Raw genomic sequence first — 23,770 nt, 5'->3', positions numbered from 1 at the left:
CGTAACTAAGATTTGTTTTTGCAGAAAGATCTAAAGACATGCAAAGATTCCGTACGCCTCCATGGAACATAAAAATAAAGGTCATTACTTTTTTCTCGCATTTAATATAGGCATTATGCAGGAATAAAAATAGGCATGGTAAGATTCTGTGCTGTCTGTGTCCTCCTGCGAACACAAATTGGTTTCGACATGAAATTCTCCGTAAAATTATCTGTGAATCTGAACTCAGGAATTGTGTACTGTGTACCTGCTGAATTCAGATTATCAAAAAAATATCACTAAAAATTCAGTAATTACTGGTTTCGTAGATTACTTACGGCAAAGTTATGTTATGGTAACCTCGGGAAAGAAACTAAGAGAAAAAATCCCTGGATTTCGAATGTAGGAAAACAGTACTAATCAACATAATCACCTTGTCTTCTTTGGCTTGCTTACTGGAGTGAGAGAACAAAAGTTGATTGCTAGAGTGTGAATAGGTAAAAACATCACTGGAAATGCTAACATAAAAAATTTGTTTTCACTGACTTGCTTACCTCAGCTTGAATTTCTAAATTTTATGCCAGCCATTATTATAAACTCTGAATATCTTGAAATCTGGGAGAGGATCTTAAAAGGATAAAATCAAGATTACAAAGTATATGATCCTAACTCTGCTAAAAGAGACGTCTATTAACTCTAGAAGATGTTCAGAATTTACCTGATGATTCAGAAGTTAAGGCTTCAAAACATACGAGTAAAAAAAAAATAATTAAAATAAATACAGCTTGATAAAGTATGCTGAAGGATGGGATGTTAACCTTAAGGTCATGTAAAGAAAGACTCATAAAACAACGCTCATAAAAGTATGGACAGAATTAAGGTAAAACAAAAGTGATTTGATGAGACTGCTATGCTGATTTACAGATCTCAGACTAAATTCAAGACAACCCTCATCCAGGCTGAAATAGCCCTCAGCTGAATAAAAATCTGAGAAAAAAGTGTGATAGCAGTTAGGCCGTAAAATGAGGTTATGAATAAGTTATAAAATAAGGCAATGAGAGTTTCCAAAAGCTTAGCAGATTTTGAAATGCAAGTTAACGCAAAATTAAAAGGTTTTATTGTAAAGTAAGGCTAAAAGAACGTAAGATTTCGGTTAAATTTACCTCAGCTTCAGTTTCTCTGGTCACTCGGTTTACGAGGAATATAAAATAGTATTGGTTGCGACCGTGGTCGCTGGGGGCAAACACAAAAGCACACAGCAACAAGGCCGGGGGGGGGGGGGGAGGTTACCGAAAACAGATCAGGTGTAGCTAAACAAGTGGCAGCATTGTTTGGAGATACAAAAAATAGACTGTTTTCATTCCCTGCGAAAATGTATCTGATACTGAAAAGAACAAAATAGAAAAACATTGCAAAAAATATTAAATCCACGAAAATACATCGAGCATAGTTCAGAAACACGAGAATGACCTAAATGTCCCAGCGAAAATGTATCTTATTCTTGGAAAAATAACTAAGGATTTATGGCGACAGAAATGGATAGACATTGTATCCCGGCCAAAATGTTTCAAACTCTGGAAAGAGGAAAAATATTTGTCCTTCAGGTTCACAACATATGTATTAGGGATTGCATTAAGGAGGTCCAGCTTATTCTTTATATTATACGGTGAGACTGGGAAAATACTGTATATAGTATTGGACGAAAAACTTGTTGAATAAAAAAATTATAATAGGCAAATAACGGCGGAACAGTTTATTTACATATTTTCTTGTATGGCTTTCCACTGTGAATGAATATGAAAGCAAGTGAATAAAGTATGTTACTAAGCAATCAGTTTAATAAAGACAAAGCTGTGGGAAAACACTACATGCTACCAAGAGAGAGGTATATCTAAATAAAGGACACACTTGTACAAAAGAAAAACCCATATAATGTTTTATCTGCCCCAAATATGAACTTTATCTTGTCGGAATATAAAAAAAAGGATGTTATTTGTATAAACTGAGCAGTAAATACAACAAAAGAGTGCAAACTTGTCCCTCGTTATGTGGTTTCCTGTGACCTTTTATTATTTATTTTCTTCCTGCAAGCTGATGATTATATTTTGTTTTCAGCATCCTGGTAATGAAGGTTTTATCGAGGTCAGAATATAACTCCTTCAGTATAAAAATATATCCTGAGGATACTGAAGTAATTTGAGAATAGCAAAAAATTAAATAAAATGAAATCCTTTGAAGGGAAGAAATTCTCCTTCAACATACGAGTCCAACAGCAGTGAGGGGATTAATGAAGGCTTTATCTAACCAATCTAGTTCAAAAAGTGTCTCGAACTGAACAGAACTGGCTGGAAGTAGCAAGAATAAAATGTAGAATACATCATTATGAATGGAGTTAAAAATTCCGTGAAAATGTATCAGTTTGAAAAGAAAAAGAAAAAGAACGAGGTTACTTGTTAATCACTAGGAATGATTATCTGCGACTCGACAAAGAAGGATTACATTATTTTCCAAGTAAAATTGTAGGAGTTTGAAAAAAAAAAAAAAAACTCGTTTTTACCCCTTTTATGATCTTTACGACTCTAGGGATTTGTGTGAAAAAATAAGATAAGTAAACAGGAAAAGAATCTTCCATTTGCCCTTCCATGTTCAGGGTAGTTGTAGAGTTGTATTCTAGCTAATATCTGACGAATATGTTCAACTGAGTGATTCATAGGACCCTGAGAGTGCAAGGTCTCATGGTCGGGACAAATTTAATGTTTACCGTAACGCCAGACGATTTTATTCAGCTGAGAAAAAGTCACGGGAGCCTGGATGACAGTGATTTACGAATACTATGAGGCTGTGCAATAAGCAGAGAAATGCACAAAAAAATCTGAAGCAACTGGAAATATATCAGCACCTCATTCTTCTTTATTCCTTCACTACGATGACGTACTTTTTTGTAATCTGGAAATGATTTTATTCACATGTAAAAAGACATCTCCTACTCACAGTGAAGGAACTGAAGGCTAGATCTAACTCTCTGATCTCAAAAGTAATTCCAACGATGGACAAAATCGTTTGGAGGTAGCCAGAATATAATACAAAAGACATCACTGGACTGAATGAGTAAACTGCAACCCGATGTATAGTTACCCAAAGCACATTTAACATTCTCAAGCTCTTGTGACTCACTCTCAATTAAATAAAATCGTCTGGCGTTATCTGGTTTAAATTCCAGAGTTGTCCTCATCGTGAGTGGGCTAATAGTGCCAATATTACCACTCACCCGAATAAAATCGTTTGTCTGGAAAAAAACACGAAGAGTTGTCCTGACCATGAAAGAGATGGTAATCTTACTAGAAGGCCGGTACTGTCACAACAACTGGTCCATAACGATAACATCTTTCTCACTATATTCTCGCTGTTTCATGACGATTTTACTCATCCTATCAAGAGCTATTCGAACTGGAGGAGTCTAATACAGCCTTCACTAACGCCTTCACTACACAAGGTGCCCTCCTAATCCGAATAAAAAAATCTTTCGGTAGCAGAGAGAGAGTAAAGTAATAAAAAAGATAGTCAACACTAGCTGCTGAAAGAGTTAAGCCTAATTATAGAGCTAATGAAGGGTTGCCAATTAGCAGGAGGGGACTGGCCTTTTTTTTTTCCCTCCATCTTTCTGACGTCTTATTAATTTTCACCCGCACAGTTCGATGACGCATTCAGATGGTTTATTCTTGCTACTACATGCTCTTTTATTCAACTCAGAGACGCTGAAAACTGGATGGGTTAGAGTGTTCAATCATCCTTTCCTTACTAGTGAACTCTCCTAGGTTGAATATAATCATCTGTTCAGAATAAAATGCAAAATTACTTAATCACAGCAAAGTGGCTGATGAAGGGGGCGGCTGTGTTTTTGTTATGGCTTATTTTTATTCGTATCGTCTATTATGACTCCAACATGCTTGCATACGTCGATCTTGGTCAGTTACTTTTCGCTTTATTCATACTACCACCAGGCAATTTTATTCAAGCCAGAAAGAACCTTTAGTAGCAATAGGGCTAATGAATGTTGCATCTAATCCCTCCGATTTGGAACATATCCAAAAAATTAAATATAATCGTCTGAGATTTTAGGATTACAAAAAAGAAAAAAAAAAAAGGAAAAAAGAAAACAAGGCGTCCTCAGGCTGATGATGAGAATGAAGTGGCTGATAATCATGAACTTTTAATTTTACTTTGACTACACTCATGATATCTTGACTCATTATATGTGCAATATATTTCACAAGTTACCATTTATCTGTTTATTTCGAAATTCTAATTTAATTTTATCTATCTCCAAACGAATTTACATGTTTCACGAAAGCCGCCGGATCAGAAGACCGAAAAATTATCTACATTTGCATTTTTTTTTTTAATCCTCACATGATTTTTCGAACAGTTCAGGAAAGCCATCGGGATAGAGGGGTTAGTTTTACCTCTAAGGAGCAGATCTAGTTTAATCTCTAAGGAATAAATTAATGACGTGTATAACCATCTGTATAATGCCAAACGATTTTACTCACCGCAGACAAACCCTCTTCATGCAAGGGATAACACTTCGGGTAATACCAACAAACTTTGTAGCGCCTCTGCCGTAGAAGCGTTAAAGTTTGGTTGTCTGACAGTGATGAAGTTTGCATTTTATTTCTGACTATCCTCAGACGATTTGCACTACTCGGGAGATTCCTCGCAGCGAAATGTTAAATCATCAGACGGGATATAGGCTAGATAAAATATATTTGATGTTCAAAAGCCCTTAACCCCTTTAGCAAGATGATATCCAACATTTTTAACGCTTGCTCTCTCAAGACGTGTTTTCATTAGACTAAGTACAGACCCCTCTTAGTGAAGTAATTAAAAACGACGGCCATTCACCCAGTACAATTTCGTTTTCTTCATTTTATTATTGCTCTCGCCAGACGCCTTATCATAGCGTAGTACAAAACCCTCACGATGAAAATATTAAGTCCTAAAATGCCGCCACTTAGTTACAATAGTTCTTTTACTTTAACCTGTCGGAAATCGTCCTTTCCCAGTTCTCTTTCCTTAGTTCGACGGCATAACATGAGAGTATTACGGTTCAGCATTCTTCCCATAGCCCTTTTTTGTGACTAGTGCTATGTTCTTGTGTTAGGCTCTTGTTACAACTCAGCAGTCAAGGTGGCGAGATTTCAATGTTAAGTCAGGTTGAAAAGAAAAGACGATAACACCAAACAAGTATACTGCAATTGCCACAGATTTCACACTTATGGAACCAGAGTTATGAACTTAAAAGATGTCAAGAGGAGGAAGATGTTTAGTACGTCAGTAGACGAATAGTCACTGTTTTAACAACTCCACTATAACAGGTGGCCATTAATCTTAATAAAATTGTTAAAAAGGTGCCAACAATATTTTTAAAAGGCCTCGTTCTTCAGAGGGCGTCAATTATTTCATTACTATACCTCTTGACCGAAAATTGCCATCTTCATCTTGAATACTGAGTTGTAAGAATAGACTGACACTATACTATGATGCTAGTCACTTTGAAGTGCTATGGAAAGTACGTAGAGAAATCTCACTGTTTCTCTCTGTCAGAGAGCTGTGTGAAATAAAGTACGATTATAAAAGGACGAAAATCTGGGTTAAGTTAGAGTAAAAACAGTATAGGAATTATTTCTAATTTCATTCCTGTTGTCACCGATATTGTTCAGATTAGGAAAGCCCTCAAGAGTGAAGGAGTTACTGAAACCTACAACCGACCCTCCTAGTTGGAAAGCCTCTTCTACGCAGAATATAATCGTCTGGACATATCGAGAACGCAAATGTAAAAGACCTCCTTGGGCTCAAGGGGTAAGTGGAGACTGCTTCCAACCACATCACCGCCAGAAGATGTATCCCATAAGCCTGGTTAAAAGAGTGACGGTAGAAGAATAAAATAAGCAAAACGCCATAGGCAGAAAGAATAAAATATAAAAAAAAAGACATGTACTTAGCAATTTCTAACACCTACTTTTGTCTTACTTTTTTTTTTTTTCACAATAAGTCTGGATCAGTCGTGTCATGTTTTATGACAAAAAACATATTCTCACAGATTCAGGAGACTTTCTAACTTTGCTCCTCAGTGTTTTGCTTTGCTTTGTGCAGCTTAACTCTCACAGGTTCTAATATTTCATGCTGAGGTGGCTGCATATAATCGTCTGACGTCAGCTGTTGAAGGACACTAGAATTGTGCTGATCATGAGAGAGTTAATATTCTCTTACATCAAATTCGTATCATTTTAGACCCGCCAATCCGATGGCGTATTTTTTAGTTTGTTCCTCCTATCTCCAGACGATTTGTTGAGCTTAGGGGAGATAATTCAAGCTAAAGCGGTTAGATTTAGATTCCATTAATCCATTCACAAACAGAGGTTGTTCCTAAACTGAATAAACTCGTCTGGAGATAGCACGAATAAAATGAGAAATATGTCATCGCACTGAGATTTAAATGAACTCAGCATTAATAACACACATGTAAACTCCCCCTCTCAAATAAATAAATAAATAAACAAGTAAATACATATAAACAGAACTTTGAACAAGGGTTATCTTTTCAGCTTTTGACTGTCCAGAATTATTCTCGCTAACAACTTCGTCTGGCATTAGCCTTTAGATAATCAGGTGCATCTACAGTAGGGAAAAGTTCAGTTTGACGGACAGGATTATCTTGCCCAAATAAACCATCTGATATTAACCTGAATAAAGAACTAAATGTTTTCATAGCAGCCAAAGGGATAGTCAGTCTCCTGGAAATTCTCTCAGGTGACTAAAATCGTCTGGCGTACGTGTAAATAAAAAAACCTAAATTCGACTAAAGCAGACACAGGATTAAAGTATAGATGCCTTAACACCCCTGGCAACCAGAATTTCCTTCAGCTGAATAAAACTGTAAGGCGTTAGACTTATTAATAAGATACTGCGTCCATCGTGGCAAGTGGGCTACCGTCTCATTTCTATAACCTGGACAGAAATTGCCATATCTCTATCTTTAATGCGGAGTCATAGGAATAGACTGGCATTAGAGTATGATGCTGGTTACGAAAACTTGCTATGGAAAGGATTTAGAGCCGCAGCGTTGTCTTCTTCTGTCACTGAGCTACGTTAATTATGTTGCAAAGGGACGAAAATCCGGGCCAAATTAAGTTGAAAGAATTATAGCTAATAGGTAGGTTTAGGTATTTTTATTCTGTTCTTCCTCTGTTCATCCGACCTCTAAACGATTTTGTTTAGTTTGAGAGAGCGCTCCTGTAGCGGAGAAAATGTCGGTTTTATTTAACTTTTTTTGAATTGGAAATGTCCCTCCCAAACTGGTAAAAATATATCAGTAACTAGGAAAAATAAAATCGCAAAATACGTCACCGGCCTGAAGAAATTAACCTTATAAACATTAACATTTCTCTCAACTAAACGAAATCACTTGGTGTTCCCCTGAAGAAAGGACCTGTATGCATCAACAGCTGTGAAAAACTTAGTCGAGATAAGTTTTAGACTGAGTTTTTAAGCATTTCTCTCAGCTACACGGAATCTTCTGGTGCTAGACAGAAGGAACTGTCCATGTGGAGTTGAGCCAACGAAAAAATTAATGCATTTTCTTGTACCTTATTTCTTCCTCAGCAATAGAAATGAAGTGGAATATAATGACAAATAATAAGCCCATATCTGTACGATATTTTCTTTCTTTCTTTTTCTTTTCTGTTTTCTGTTCTTTATAATAATAATAATAATAATAATAATAATAATTATTATTATTATTATTAATATTTTTTTTTTTATTGCTGGTGCTGCCGGACAAGTTTCTCTCCAGAGGTAGGAGGGAACTCTCGTTGTGAAGGGGGTGAAAGCAATCTCCATTAACTCTTTCACTGCGATGACTCCTTGTTGAGTTTATTGATACTACAGCCATTCTTTTTTCTTAAAATGGAGTTCTCCTAGTAATGGGTTACAAAATGTCCCCATTAATGTACATCATGTCAGTAAAGGTTTAGATTTGATTCTTGTTCTTGCCTGATTATTTTATTTAACTTAGGAGAATACTGACAATAAAGTTTAAAAATAATCACCATTAACATCTACAGTTCCAAGATGTTCCTTTTATTTTGCTTTTCCTTCCGCAAACTGATATTTTGTTTCAACTCAGGGAGTGTTAAAAACAAAACGAGAATACGAAAAATCCACAGGACAAATCAGTATGACTAATTTTCTCTTAAACTAACACTGGGCATCCCGTCAGCCTAAAACAAATATATAATATTTTTTTAAGATAAGAGGGCTAGTAGTGATAAGATATGTGTGTGTGTATGTGTGTGTGTGTGAAATTAAAAATAATATCATCACTGTAGAACAACGAGTGACAGACACACACAGTAAAATGAAGCCGAGTCCACACAAATACACTTAGTTTATTGAAATGTGCGCGAAGTGTAGAATTATGAATGTGATAAAAAGACTTAAAAAAAAAAAAAAAAGACGCACAGGTGACAATCGCCAGGCTAGAGATCGTGACAAACTAAACGGTATGAACCTTGTCGGTGTGTGTGTGTTTTTTTTTTTATTTTTCACGGTGTGGCGGGGCTGTGACGCGGGGTTCAGATTGTGTGTGTGTTGTGGCCGTGCAAGGGAAACACACCACCTTATGTTTTTTTTTTTTTCTTTTTTCCAAAGTGCAGACTTATCACAGCAGGAGAAATCGTGACAGCACTTTAGGTTATTTGGACATAGTTTTTTTAAATGTTGATTTAATAACTGAAGTACGGTTGCGCATATAATCTTACCAAACTTACACAGTATCCTTATCATACATGTTATACGGAAGCTAGTGAGGGTAATAGAAATTGTGTGGCGACGGTGTACATTAATATTTGAAAATTCTGTCTTTGATGGTTTATGCAGTGTACATAAGTATCTTCAGTTGCAAACATATTAAAATTTTGCTTGGAGGATCTCAAAGAAGGCCATGAATATAATTAACGAACTTACTTGTAATCGTATAGAAGTAATGTTAAAAGTAATTATCCCTTTAGCGACAAAATCACCTAATTAACATCATATTTCAGGTTCACGTCAAATCTGTTTACTGAAGAGGAACCTAAAGCTTAAAAAAATATGTATATAAAACTCTCGCAATGAACGTCTTGGCCGAGAACAAAAAAATTCGTACAATATTCCAGCTTCCGACTGATGATTTAGCTCACCACAGGCAGTTGACAAAAAAAGAAAAAAGAAAGAAAGAAAGAAATGGTTCAATAAAAATGCAGGAACTAATGGTTAACTGTCCATCGTAAATTCACATAAAAAAAAAAAATCCCCACTCCCCTATCATCATCATCATTATCATCATCATCCATTATTATAAAGGTGTTGGGCAGGATTCACAGATAGGAAAAGGGACAACATAGAGGCAGGAGAACTATCATAAAGAACCATACATTCACTCACTAATCATTCAAGTCTTAAAGATCCCGTGTCTCTCTCTCAGCATTTCGAAGACGCCTCAGTAATCCGTTTTTTATCTGTCCTAGTAAAATTTATAGCACCTCTTTCTCAGTGATTTTTTTTTTTTACACACCTCACTTCGTTAATACTTACCTTACTAATTAAGCAAACTATACCGATATTAACCGCTTTTTTATATTCCTAATTCTTGTTGCCACCTGGACATACAATTGAACTTGGAAAGACTTAGAGGACTGAAGGCTACATGTGGCCTTCAGAAAGAGAGATAAGTCCTCAGTTGTGGAAACCTGTACGTCAGTAGCCCGGTTAGAATAAAAAAAAACAACAACCATGATGAAGGGGTAAAAACACAGGATTAGAATAATAGGATTAAAATAATAAATTAATAAATAAATACATAAATAAAAAGTCAGTAAGAATGCGATACTGAATATTCTGAAAAACCACGGGATGCTCCTATGCGGATATCATGACCCTGCCGTGTTTTAAGTGGCACTGGAGACTTCGTCGTCAGTCTTCTTTACCGATTTGTTTTGCGTATTGCACTTATCATTCCTTCGTATGTTGCTGATATCGTTTTAATACCGACACCGTTTACACCATTAACATACAGTAAGACACTGGGGTGTAAAGTGCGGAATGAATCGCTAGGGAAAAGGTTTTACGAAATCTCCGGTCACTTAGAGTACGGTCCTGTATCTTGGCGCCTGGGTGGCTGAGAGAAAAAAAAAAAAAAACTAATAGAAACAGATAACTAAATAAATAGCCTTAATAAACCTGCGCCATAACACTCGCTCCGAAAAACACTGAGCCTAACCTCTTCGCTACTAGGCCTCCTCTAAACAGGCCAAAGACATCTGATCGGTGGCCAGAATAAAAGAAACAAGACCAATGAAGGTGTTACTGGAGACGATCAACAGTATTAATAAGCAGAATAAGAGCATCGAACAGAAGGCCAGAACAAAAAAAAGGAGGAATAGCTGTCGTAGATACCAACCCTACTAGAACAACAGACCTTTCCTGTGGTGTATAAAATTGTACTCTCGGTAGCCAGGAAGAAGGAAGACGTCAGCGCTGTTAAAGGATAGGAAAAAACACACGGACATCTCTGGCTATTTATCCAATGTGGCAAGTGTAGCAGCAAAAAGTAATTGGATATATTTACAGTTACCTATACAGGAATTATTAGCTTTGTTACTTTTGTTTTCACTCGGCACTAGAAAAATCTCTGCACAGTAAAATCAGGTGTAATAGAGTGATGTGTGGTAGTGTCGTGCATGTGAGGTAGGGCAGTGTGAGGCGTGGCAGTGTGAGGTGTGACAGTGTGAGGTGTATCAGAGGTGTGGTAGTGTGAGATGTGGCAGTGTGAGGTTTATCTTAGGTGTGGTAGCGTGCGATGTGGCAGTATGAAGTGTATCTGAGGTGTGGTATTGTAAGGTGCATAATGCTTGGCGTGAAAAAAAAAAGGAGGGGGGTATAAAGGGCTACGTGAGCAAACAACAACAAAATCAACACCAACGACAAAAACAACTCAGCACATTAAAGGTTATATTAAACAACTATATAAAAAAAAAGTTGATATCAGCACGTAGACCATACACAAACATAATTGTTCGCTGTCACATTAGTCTCTTGCCACAACAAATGGTAAATATGTACGAATTTATATTTAAGCAGCAGACATTATTCAGCAGTTTACTCTTATTCCGCAGTTTCTTTCGGACGTAATATGTCAAGCAAATAATTAACCTCACACACATATATATGAGATGGCATAATTCTCAGACACAGAACAATTATCTACAACAACAAATCACACCCTATAAAGCTCTAGGGACACAAACATCCTTAGATAAGCCACACTTGAAATTAAGCCAATGTACTATCGTCAACATAAGTCCACTTGTCGCCTCTCCTGCTTTTCTCTCTATGGACTTGGGAAATTAGTCTGGTTCCAAAGTAAAGGAATATGTTGACACTGAACCCTGACGCAAATACAAATAAAAATCATCAGTAATGTCATCAGTGTCAGGTGCTGCTGATTTATGGTGCTGACAACCAAGTCCATGGAGAGCTAGAAACAGGAGAGACGACAAAACTTTTATTTCCGACTGTACGTAAGGGACGTATGGGCAGCTACACAACACCTTAGAACAAAGAAGAGAAAAACATGTCCAACACTACGTCGACAAAACACGTGAGCATTTTGTTTCCTGCAGAGAAGAAGAAGAAGAAGAAAAAAAAGACCTTCACTATCTATGGGAAACAGTAATAGAAGCAACACATCATATAATAGACAAAACATCGCAACAATACGCTACACTTTTTTTTTTTTGCCTATATAATAAAATACGAGTAAACCCATGGATAGGACAGTCATATATAACTGCCTATAGACTTGGAATATCAGTAAATTGATACTAGAACCATGGAAAACACAAATATGAAGACTCATAACTAGTGTGGAGGATAAACCATTCCCGTGGTGGTTGGCTATAATATTGTCAGAAACAGTTGCTTTCGGTATATTTCTGTTTTTACATGCACTCTGCTTTGGTTGCTGAGTGTTCAGTAGCTGTTACAGTGATGGCAAAAGTGTAAATATGCATTCTTATACACAACACAAACTCAAGAAACTATAATTCGGCAGATACTGTGTTGAAGAGACTGCAGTTAACTTTTTTTGCCCGAAAACGCCTTTCTTTTTTAAATTCTATTTTTGCTCTCTTCATACAAAGTAATTCACCATAGGAGAGATTTTTCTCATAGGAGAGACTTTTCTAACCGGAGTTTTTAAAGGCAGCAGTCATTAACATCTTCTTTAATACGATGCTCTCTATGTTGAATGAAATTGTCTAGTGGAAGTAAAAGTAAATAAATAAATACATACATACATACATTGGGTAAAAGCAGGTATGGGATACTTGGCCTGAAAGAAGTTACATTTTCCCATAGTAAAATATACTGCAATGTGACAGCAAGAGAGATAAAAGCTACGGTAACCGATCGTACCATACATAATTGCTGGCAGGGTTATAGGCTAGTCACTAATAAATCAGACGTTTTGTTGTGTTAAACGTTTCAGTGAATCGGTAAAAATCTTAGACAACGGTAAGGAAAGGTAATCAAGGCATTAGATCTGAATGTCTGACGAAGACTGCTGTCACTGAACGGTTATAATAATAGCCTACACTCACATGTAAGATATATATATATATATATATATATATATATATATATATATATATATATATATATATATATATATATATATATATGCACACACGTAAATATATAATTAAAAAAACACACACGCACACATTCTATATACTGTACAGTATATATATATATATATATATATATATATATATATATATATATATATATATATATATATATATATATATATATATATATATATATATATATATATATATATATATACAGTTAGTTGCAAAAAACAATTATCCATTTGCAAAAGTAAGGGAATAATAGTAATTTAAGGGAACGTTTGTACTAGTTCCAGAAGTAAAGAATGAACAGACGAGAATGCGGAAGGAGAGGGTAACAGAAAAAGCGAGGAGAGAAGGAGAGAGAGGAGGAGAGGGAAGACGCGAGAAAAACGCACGAGAGAGGAGAAATCTGAAGGGTAATGAGCTCTCTCTCTCTCTCTCTCCCTCTCTCTCTCTTTCTTACGTCACCTTCCTCCCTCACTTTCTTCACCTCCTTACCCTTCTCATTTGCCCTCCTCTCTCTCTCATTCACTCTTCTTTACATTCTTTTGCCGTCCCATCTTCCCCTTACTACGCTTCTTCACCTCCTCCTCCTCCTCTCTCTCCCTTCCTTCTCATTTACCCTCCTCCTCCTCCTCCTCTTCCTCTCTAATTTATTCTTATCTTATACTCTCTCTACACACTCTCTCTCTCACTTTCTATATTCTTTGTCTGTCTGTCTGTCTGTCTGTCTGTCTCTTTCACATCCCATCCCCATCCCTCTATCTTCCCTACCCTTACATTCCACTCCCTTCCTCCCCATTCCTTTCCCTTCTTCCTCCCCTTCTTTCCCACACTCTTCCCCTTCCTCCACCCCTCCCCTTCTCTTCCCCCTCTCCTCCCCTTCTCTCTCCCCTTCTCCTCCCTCTCCTCTTCCCCTTCTTCACCCTTCCCACTTCCCTCTTTATCTTTTCTCCTTCCTTGTTCTCACCCCTTCCTTCCCTCTGCCTCACCTCTTCCTTTTCCTTCTCCCCCTCTCTTTCTTCACCGTCTTTTCTCTCCCCCTCTCTTTCTTCTACCGTCTCTCTCTCTCTCTCTCTCTCTCTCTCTCTCTCTCTCTCTCTCTCTCGTTTTCGTACCCCTTTCCCACCCTCAACCCTCATTCCTTCCCCTCCCTCCCTCTCCCCTTCTCTCCCTCATTGCCCTCCCTCACCAACATTCCTTCCTCCTCCCTCACCCCATTGTCTCTCTCCCTTCCCGTTCTCTCTCCCTACTCTCACCCTTTCTCTCCCTCACCTCTCACTCCTCACCCTTCCCTCACGCCTCTCCAGCTTTCCTCATTTCTCACCTCCCTTAATCCCAACTTCTTTCCTAAGTCCTTTCTTCTTTCCCTCCTTTCCTCCCTCTCCCCTTTTCTCCCTTCTGGTCTCCTCAGCTCTCCCTCCCTCACTCCTCTCTCTCACCTCACGTTCCTTGCCCTCTCTCACCCTTTCCTCTCTCTTCCCCTACCCTCCTTCACCCTTTCCCCTCTCTTCCCTCAACCTCACATTCCGTCTCCTCCATCATCCCTTTCTCTCCCTTACCCTACCCCCCCTGCCCTCCTTTTTCTCATTCCGTTCCCTCCCTCACTCTTCCTTTCTTCTCATCCTTTTCCTCCCTCTCTCTCAACCTCCATTTCCCACCTTAACTGCCTCCCCACCCCCACTCCCATCTCTCTCACTATCCCCTTCCCTGCCTTACTTTCCCCACAGGTTGTCTCCCTCACCCCTTCTCTTTCACTCCCTGCCTGCCCCACATCAGACATACCATCGTTATCAGATAGGTAGATAAGATGAGAGGCAACAGACGTCAGGCAACCACTCTCATATACCAGGCAGAAAAAAACATTACTTCATTCCCATATAAAAAGGAAGGGAATACGCACACACACAAAAAAACAGCGCAAATACAAAAGCACATATGATGATCACCTCAAACTAAAAAATGCAAAGACATTAAAAGTTAAACAAAGATGGGAACATTCAAGGCAAAAAAAAAAAAAAAAAAAAACTCCAAAAATGATTTATAAATACATTCTATCCAAAACACAAATTACACAAAAAATTTGCTTTAATCAGAGGAGCTGGAGCTAACTGCAAAGAGATAAACGGATTAAAAAAGTCTCAACGCGTTCAGGGTTTTACAAAGAACATTAAAAAATCACCAGTGAAAGCAGAGTCGGGGTGTAGTTAAAGCTTCTCGTGTTATGGGGGGTATAACAGTTCTTCCCCTCCCCTCTTTGTTAAATTTTCTGGGATAGTTATTTATTTTTCTTCAGGAACAGCTATTGTCAAGGCTCAGGGAAAGTCAGGTGTGCTCAGGTGTTCAAATTTCCATTAGCAAAAGTCCAGGTAGGCTATACTTTCCAAATTAAATATAAAACAAAGGCTAGAGTAAGGGCATTGCTTAGGTCTTCTCATGTAAGTAATCAATTTTCAGGCACCAGCACATGGGTCTGTCCTTGGAAAAAGCGATATCATTATAAAAGATAAAGGATAAACTCAGATAAAGCGATAAACGACTGATGATTACACAGAAAAAAAAAAAAGCTTCAATGTTCAGTTCCTGTCCTATTGTATTCTGATGTTAGAAAGAAAAAAAAGGTAAGAAGCGAAAGTGGTAGATTAACATTCAGTATCACTATTTTTATCTTTCTATTTTTTCTGCTATTTTTTTTTTATTTGGCATCACTATACTAGTTTATATAGATTAAGAACGACCCATCTAACTAAGTATTAAGTTGGTGAGATGGACATAGTTTCCTAATATGCTCATTCTTGCCTTAAATGTCTTGATGATGCGATAAGATGTGACGCTGCTGTGGTTTAAATATGTTCCTTTGTGTACCGGGTAAGTGTATTAGAAAGTGTATTAGCAAGTTTACAATTTTACGCCTAACACATGAAGGGATTGTAAATAACCCCCTCAGTAACGTTGTATCTTTTGTATTTTATTGTTGATACCGCCAGGCGATTTTAGCAAGTTAGAAGGCATTTTCGGGGTGAGAGAGAGAGAGAGAGAGAGAGAGAGAGAGAGAGAGAGAGAGAGAGAGAGAGAGAGATTAGTATGAAAGTAGTGCTATAAAACATTCAGTCAAAAAATCTGCATTATTTTTTTTTACTTTTACAGCATTTACCATTAATATTTACAGCTGGGAGATCGTTTGTATCGATTCTGGACTGCGACAGCGCGGCCAGATGATTAGATAAAGGGTCAGGAGATAGTGGTGATAGTGTCGAAAAAATATAGGTAGTGATGAAAACAACGTTAATGATGATGGACAAAGATAGTGACGATAGAGTTAGAAATGATGGAAGGTACAACTGACAAGGGATACAGAGGGAGTGTGGTAGAGAGCAGTGAGTGGAGGATGGAATTAGTAGGGATAAAGAGGTGGAAGGATAGAGAGATGGAAAGACAGAGACGGTGAGTAAAATTAAGGCGGAGAAATGATAGGAAACAGTGATAAACAGCTGAAGGCAATGGAGACAATCATGATGGTGGTAGAAACAGAGATAGTGATGACAGTTGAATGATGGAAAGATATGAGGCAGTGATAACAGAAAGTGGGTGTAATGACACAGATGGTGATAACAAGAAAAGAATGTGTGTGTGTGTGTGAGGGAGAGAGAGAGAGAGAGAGAGAGAGAGAGAGAGAGAGAGAGAGAGAGAGAGAGTTATAAATAAAAGTGCAATGGTGATAATGAGGAAGTGATGACAAAGATGTTGGCAGTGACGACAGAAACAGACGGTGATGACTGAAAAGAAGATAGTATGTTCAGTTTCAGTCCTCAGATGATAAATTTGTACAATATTTTACACTTTAAACATTACATATTGTGGTGAAATAAATGGTTTATCTGACTAACCACAAACACTATCGATTGATGTATAGCCTCTTTCACTTCAGTTATTTTATCATAGTTTTTATTTTTGTTTTAATGCAATAAAGAAGGAACCAAAGGCCAACTTATGAGAGACGCCCAACAGCCAAGGGGTCAGGCACACTCTCCATTAACCCCTTCCGTATAATGATGCTTTCATATTATTACCTCCGCCAAGGAGGTTATGTTTTCACCCCTGTCCGTTTGTTTGTTTGTTTGTTGGTTGGTTGGTTAGCAAGATTACACAAAAACTACTGGACGGATTTCCACAAAATTTGGCAGAAGAATGGGCCTTGGCCCAGAATAGACTACATTAAATTTTGGTGCGGATCCGGATAAAGGTGCCGATCCAGATTTTTTTTTTTTTTCCCCTGTCTTTATAACTGCGAGATGGGCCGTTTTTATATTGGGCCCTGGCGGAGGTATATGCTCTAGTGAGTGCCATTCTAGTTATTTTTGCAACCACCAGACGATTTTACTAATTTTAGGAAGGAACCATCATAGCGAAAGGGCTAATAGTTTTGTTTATACGATATTACACATGATTATCTAGCAGTTTCGATCTCAGACCCACTTTTATTTAACCCCCTAAATTTTTCGGTCATATTTTAGTTACTTCTTGTAATCCCAAATAATTTTAGTCAAAGCAAATCAACACTTTTTGTTATCAAAAGGTTAACGAAGGCTGTATTTAACACCTTTTACTCTTAATTCTAGAAAGTCTGGTAGTAGTGAGAAAAAAACAACAACAACAAGATGCAACTGCACTCAAGGTGGTAAACACTTCTTTTTGAGACTGTTTACCTATATAACCTTCTAATAATACAAACGTGGCAACATGTACTTTCACAGTGAAGGTATTACTGGAGTTACTATGGTGAGGTTAAAGTAACCTTAGTGTATACAGTCTAACTGATGGCAACGCGAGTGCAGTATAATAGCTATCATGGTATTGAATGTAAAAAATAGAAATGAAGAAAAGAAAGAAAAACATCAATTCATAATATAACTTATACCCTCTGTGTGCATTTTCTTTTTTGGCGAACAAAATAGCAGTGTTAATCTAATTCTACAGGAATACCAAAGTGCGTTTACACTACTGTAGTCGATAGAAGAAGAAGACGAAGAAGAAGAAGAAGAAGAAAACGTTTACAGCAGGGAAGAGGGAAAAGTCAGAACATATCCAACTCTTTTAAAGTCAGGCTTTCCCCTTGCCAAAAAGGTCATCGTGTTAGCTAGAATACAATTCCTAAGTGAGCTGACAACAGCGAAAGGGATTAGACTAGAATATTTCCTGCCCTTGACGCGTTGGAATTTTTCACAGACAAACAAAATTATCCATAGTAGCCAGAAAAGAAAATCATAGCGAAGAATAAGATCAAGCAATTAAATTTAGCCACACGGGTGACCATGTAAACCTAAAACACTCACTTCTTGAGGCAGAACTCTTGTGGTGTAAGGCGGCTCCCTAATATATCTTTCGTAGCACCTTCTTTCTGATTTTTTTTTTTTTTACTATTACTCAGATTTTCATTAGACCATTATATTCTAGTTGGGAAGGATTTCCAAGAGTGGTTGAACTGATGGAATCTTTACCTAACCCTTCTGGCTAGAAATTTGTTTAAGCTAAATAAAATCGTCTGGAGTTAACTAAATAATTAACAGGAGTGAATGGGTTAATAGAATATTTCTGCATATGGTTCGTTGACTCCTTCACCATGAGAACGTCATTTGTAAATTATTTCTGTTGTCTCCAGACAAATTTCCTCAGGTACTGAAGAGATTGGATATAGCTTTCAATAACACATTCACAATCATGCGTCTTTCCTCAGATGAAATCGCCTAGTGGGGGGTTAATTAGAACTAAAAGGATGTTAGCGTAGTGCAGGGCTTAATATTCTCATATATTTAGGCATGCAAACTATCTGAATATTAAGAAGATATAACTTAAATAAAACATAACTGCGAATAATGGAAACCATGCTAGAAAGTTCCAGTGCTCATGAGGATGTGTAGCGCTATTTTTTTCCATGCCTTTTTATTCTGTCTATGAGCTGTTTCTCAAGTGCCCCAGCGGATCATACTTTCTCTATCATTCCTTTCATTATTATAGTAAAGTAAGTCTGCAACAGTTTTATCCCTTGACATATCTTTAGCTGACCCAGGCACTGTTTTATTCAGTTTAACGCCAGATGATGCTAATCAGATAAAGGACTCCTCTTCTCCATTTCTTTTTTTTTTTTTCGTAAATCTCTGTTCTTATTTCTGGTTTGACGTTCAAGATTCATAAAACATACACAAATCAATGTAAGTAGCTGATTTAAATGTTCTCTCTCAGCTGATAAAAGCTAGCCGTTTTTTTTTTAACTTCAGAAGGAAGAGATCTGCCAGGAACATGTCTAATATCTACATTTTCACCACAATTTCGATCATAATAAATAATTTTAAAAAGTTACATTCGCATCATCTTACACTGCCATTTCCCACCCTCTCCTTCTTCCTATGTCATGTTCTCACTTACATGCCCGGGTCAGAGGTCCACATACTGCCCGGAAATATGATAACAGATTCCGATGACATCCAGCCTTGATAACACGGTGCGTCGTCATCACCTACAATGATCATGGGTTCATCTGATAGCACCTGTGGTCAGACTGTTTTCGCGGTCATCAAAATGAGCCGTTCACGTGGGAAAAATGAGGAAATCAAGGGGAAAATAACAGTAGCGCAGGCACAGCAAGAACATGTGACACTAGTCGCTCTTAGAGCTTTATCAATTTACTTCCTTAACAAGAAGTGGTGCCAAGGCACAGCAAACCCGTCCCCGGCAGTCATTTTAGTGCTGACGTATAAACGCAGAAGGATATCTAGTCAAAAATGTCACATATCAAATTTGGAATAAATCGGATGAAAATTGACGATTTTATGCCCATTTGAAATTTTAAGCCCGACCTACCTGACAATGACCCCCCTACCGCTAACTGGGGGGTGACCCCTGATGTAATGAGGCATGTTTTAGGATGCAGATTTGAGAGATGCGCCTTTAGGTTTTGGTTTCATGTCGATATGACGAATCTGGAAGGAGTTATGGCGAAAAAACTATTATATATTTTTTTACATCTTTGGGCCTACAGCCTAGGCCTTGGCCCAGTTTGGCCCCAAATTTAATCAGGTAATCAGAAGGTCATAGCCCATCGTCTCTGTAATTTTAGTCAAAATTGTACCAGCAGTTTTCGCGTAAAGTTGTTCACAGACAGACAGACAGACAGACAGACAGACAGAAAGACAAATAAACAGACAAAATGAGTGAAAACAAAGCCCGTCCCCGAGCCCCTCTGTGGCGAGGATGGTCAAAAAAATAATGTTTTATGTATTACTTCTTACCTACATCTGTCTGTCTACTGTATTATCCGACACCGGATCCAGTGAAGAGCTACAGCAATGACAGGGTTTGGAGACATTTCTGTCCTTACTCAGCAGCTATTCTCTGCGTCAGGCCGCCCTCCCTCGTAACACCACCTTATCCCTCTACCTAATTCTCGGCCTACATCATAATCCTCCTGCCACCTAACTCTCCCAGGTATCCATTTGTGGCACGTCTAGTCAATCTCTCCATTTTCTTTCCCGATATACAATCTGTCCGTTATATTATTATCAAAAAAATGAAAATTCTAGCACGTACTCTGTTCTGCTATATGCGGTTGCCAATTTATAATATTCATTTAACTGGGAAATCAGTTCTCTTCCGACAAAAAGGATTATTTGTTAAAACTTGTGCTACCGCCAGATTCATTTTTCTTAGGAGTGATCTCTCGCCGTGTAAAGGCTAATGAAAGATGTCTTAATTCCATCAGTAAACGAGGACCCTCTCAAGCTGATTAAGGCCGTCTGGGGACAGTAGCAATATGAGGAAAAGAAACCTTGATTCTGGAGGGGCTATTATTATTATTATCTTTTAATTACCTTTAATGGATTTTAACAATATATGCTGTTGCTTGTTTTAACGTCTAATGCTCACCTGATACATATTACTGGTAATCTGCTGATAATTATTCTGTTATGACTATTCCAAAATCAAGCCGGCATCCCCACAGGTTTAGACCTAAACTATCTCATGATCAGAACAACTCTAGCATTTTTTCTAGCAAACTTTACACTGTTTTATCCAGCTAAGAGTGATTAGAAGAACCCAAGAGTGTTAATACTGTCGCTATTGTATAGCCAGGAAAACTCTGGCATTTTATTGCAGTTAAAATTAAACTTTGATTCAGTTGAGTGGGTCGTATGAGCCTAAGAGTACCAAGTTACATCCTCAGTACTGCTCTGGACACGGTCAGGTATTTCATTCCGCAAACGATGATTTTAATTGGCAGAGGGAATTTTTTTGCAGTGATGGGGTATAAAGTCTCATTGCCGTGGACATTTCAAGACACTTTATTAGCGACAGACGATTTTAATCAGCTGTGGAAAACTCCTAACATGGTTAAAAAATATTACCTTGTCATACTTCAGCTATGCCGTGTGATATAAGTGTTAACCTTTTATTACTCCTTACGTCTCGCTTCCGCCATGATTCTCTGAATACCAATAGATCTATGGACTTTTCTAACGCAAAGTCCTGACTTGCAATCCAAACAGGCTTATAATTCGTTAGAAACAATCTTAGCAACGTTGCTTATGCGGCTTAGTTTGATTTATTATCTTGTTTATCATCACTGGTTAATCTACCGAACAAGTAAAATTAACTTTCCTCGCTCAGAACATTCATTATCAACCTTTTATTCCATGTAATTCTCAGGCTGCGTCATCCAACTTTTTTTTCTTTTTCTTTTTCTTTTTCTTTTTTTATTTGCAGTGGTTACTTAACCCACTAACATTTTTCCCCGAATCACCATGGGTCTTGCAAAGGTGATGCGAATCTTGGCAAATGTCCTCCTCGACAGAATCCTTCCATCGGTTCCATTGCTTTCTGTAAGACTGTATTACCAGTTTCCCTCAGCTTACAGCGTCAAATTATCGAAGAAAGAAAGTGGAGTTTTGGATCACAGCCCGGACGTATAATGAGGGCTACCTGTACTGTATAATGTCAACTGGTCCGTGAGGAAATGAAGTTTGGTCCATAATATTTCCTTCTTACAGGCTTATTACATGATGACTGGGATTTTTTATTCTTCACATACTGAATGTCATTATTCTTCATATGAAAATAACACAAAGAAATACGTGGGAACAATTACTGTAAACACTGACCAACACTATAGCAAAATTTCGGGTATTGTGACTTACCAGTTCATTATATCCTTTCAAAATACAGATTTATTACGTACATTTGGGATAATACTACTACTAATAATAGTCATAATAATGATAATAATAATAATAATAATAATAATAATACATCATCCTAATTCTTTCTTAAAATTGGATGGGTATGAGAGAAAACTAGAATGTACCTGTATAAGAACAACAGTAACAATAATAATAATGATAAAAATAATACAGACAACACAGACAGCAATAAAGTGATCTCAGTCCTACCTCCGTGCACCACTCCCCAGGCAGCTCCACAAGGAAGTGCCTGGGTTGAGCCGCACCCTCTCAGCAGAAACACCACAGGACTCCACACACCACATTGGCGTACTCCACCTCCTCTCCTGTGGCCCACCCTCTCCATCTGTAATGCCAAGATGAAGTTATAAGTGTCGCAGAAAATCGGAGAGAAGGTGTAATGATGGTTTATACACATATACACTAATTTCTTACACGGTTATTTACTTATTTATCAATTTTTTTTTATTAATTAAATACTTCATTTATTTATTTATTTAGAGACAGAAACATCTGTCTATCAATATTTTTTAACAGAGGAAAAGAAATAATTATAGTACATGCTATTATTTTCATGGTCAATCATCATCTGAGAACATGCTGGTTTATATAGCAAGCATAAACACACACACGGCTGCTTTTATGAAGACCGACACTGGCAACTAGAGAGCTATCTACTTTCTTTTATAAAGAGACAAACATCAATACACCATAATCGTTTTTTCTCCTACAACTGAACATCAGATCATTATTATTATTTGAATGTTGCTGTTATTCCAGTTGCACAGCTTGGAAACTTTCCTTTCTCCGGCTGAATTCAAAATGCAATACTCTCATGGATTTTTTCAAATATGATTTTACTGCAAAAGCATTGCGTTCTTCATGCCTTCTGTACTTGCTGCCTAATCCCTTCAGTATAATGCCTTTGTAAAATCTCTTCTTGCTACCACCACACTGCTTTATTAGGATTTGGGGAGACCTTTCGCTGTAAAGGGATTTTTAATTATTTCTATATAACCTTACAAAAGAGTGCGCTCCTGTCATCCTCCTTGTGCAGCCTACCTACCTACCTACCAGTGGCGCTGCCATCACTCTAAATATCTCATACACTGATACAACATTCACCCGCGCTTCGCTTCCTAAGAGCTTCTGTGACAGATGCTGTTCCGACAAAATCAAACGCCATTTCATAGTCTGTGAAAGGAATGTAGGAAAATTTAATGAACACGCTTTTTTCTCTTGCAACTTGGAAGTGACCTGTTGCTGAATATATATTTGTGAGGATATAGAAAGAGTGTTTTGTGGCAAAACAAAAACGCACGATTTTACGTTTTATCTCTTCGTCGAATAAACTATTATTATTATTATTATTATTATAATTATTATTATTATTATTTATGCACAACATATTTAGGTGCAAAATTATTATGAACAAATTTACTGCTGCAAGATATATAATAGACTTGAGAAATCAATAACTACTCGTATAATGATATCTAAAGCTTAGATTATGATGTGCATGTTGCACAATTTTTAAATAAAACATCTATTTAACCTTAGTTATTGGAAAAAGTAGTAATAAGGAAAATTAAGACAATTAAAAAAATTAAGAATCCATGGAAGAAAAAAACTGTTTATAGTTGATTACGAAACTTTTTTTTTTTCTTTGCGCTGCGCTCATGTATGTAGATATATGCAACATAAACGAATACAAAATATCTGTATCAAATCCTAGTACACACAGACTCATCTAATAGTTTGCAGTTTATAACTTATACATGTTGTTCTAGAATATAGTTACATAAAAACATACGCCTCTATTTTACC

The sequence above is a fragment of the Coenobita brevimanus genome, chromosome 94, assembly GCF_032717465.1.
Source record: "Coenobita brevimanus isolate Jiangsu-jjx chromosome 94, ASM3271746v2, whole genome shotgun sequence".
Lineage (NCBI taxonomy): Eukaryota > Metazoa > Arthropoda > Malacostraca > Decapoda > Coenobitidae > Coenobita > Coenobita brevimanus.
The sequence above is the reverse complement of the archived record's forward strand: the minus strand, read 5'-3'. Positions refer to the sequence as shown.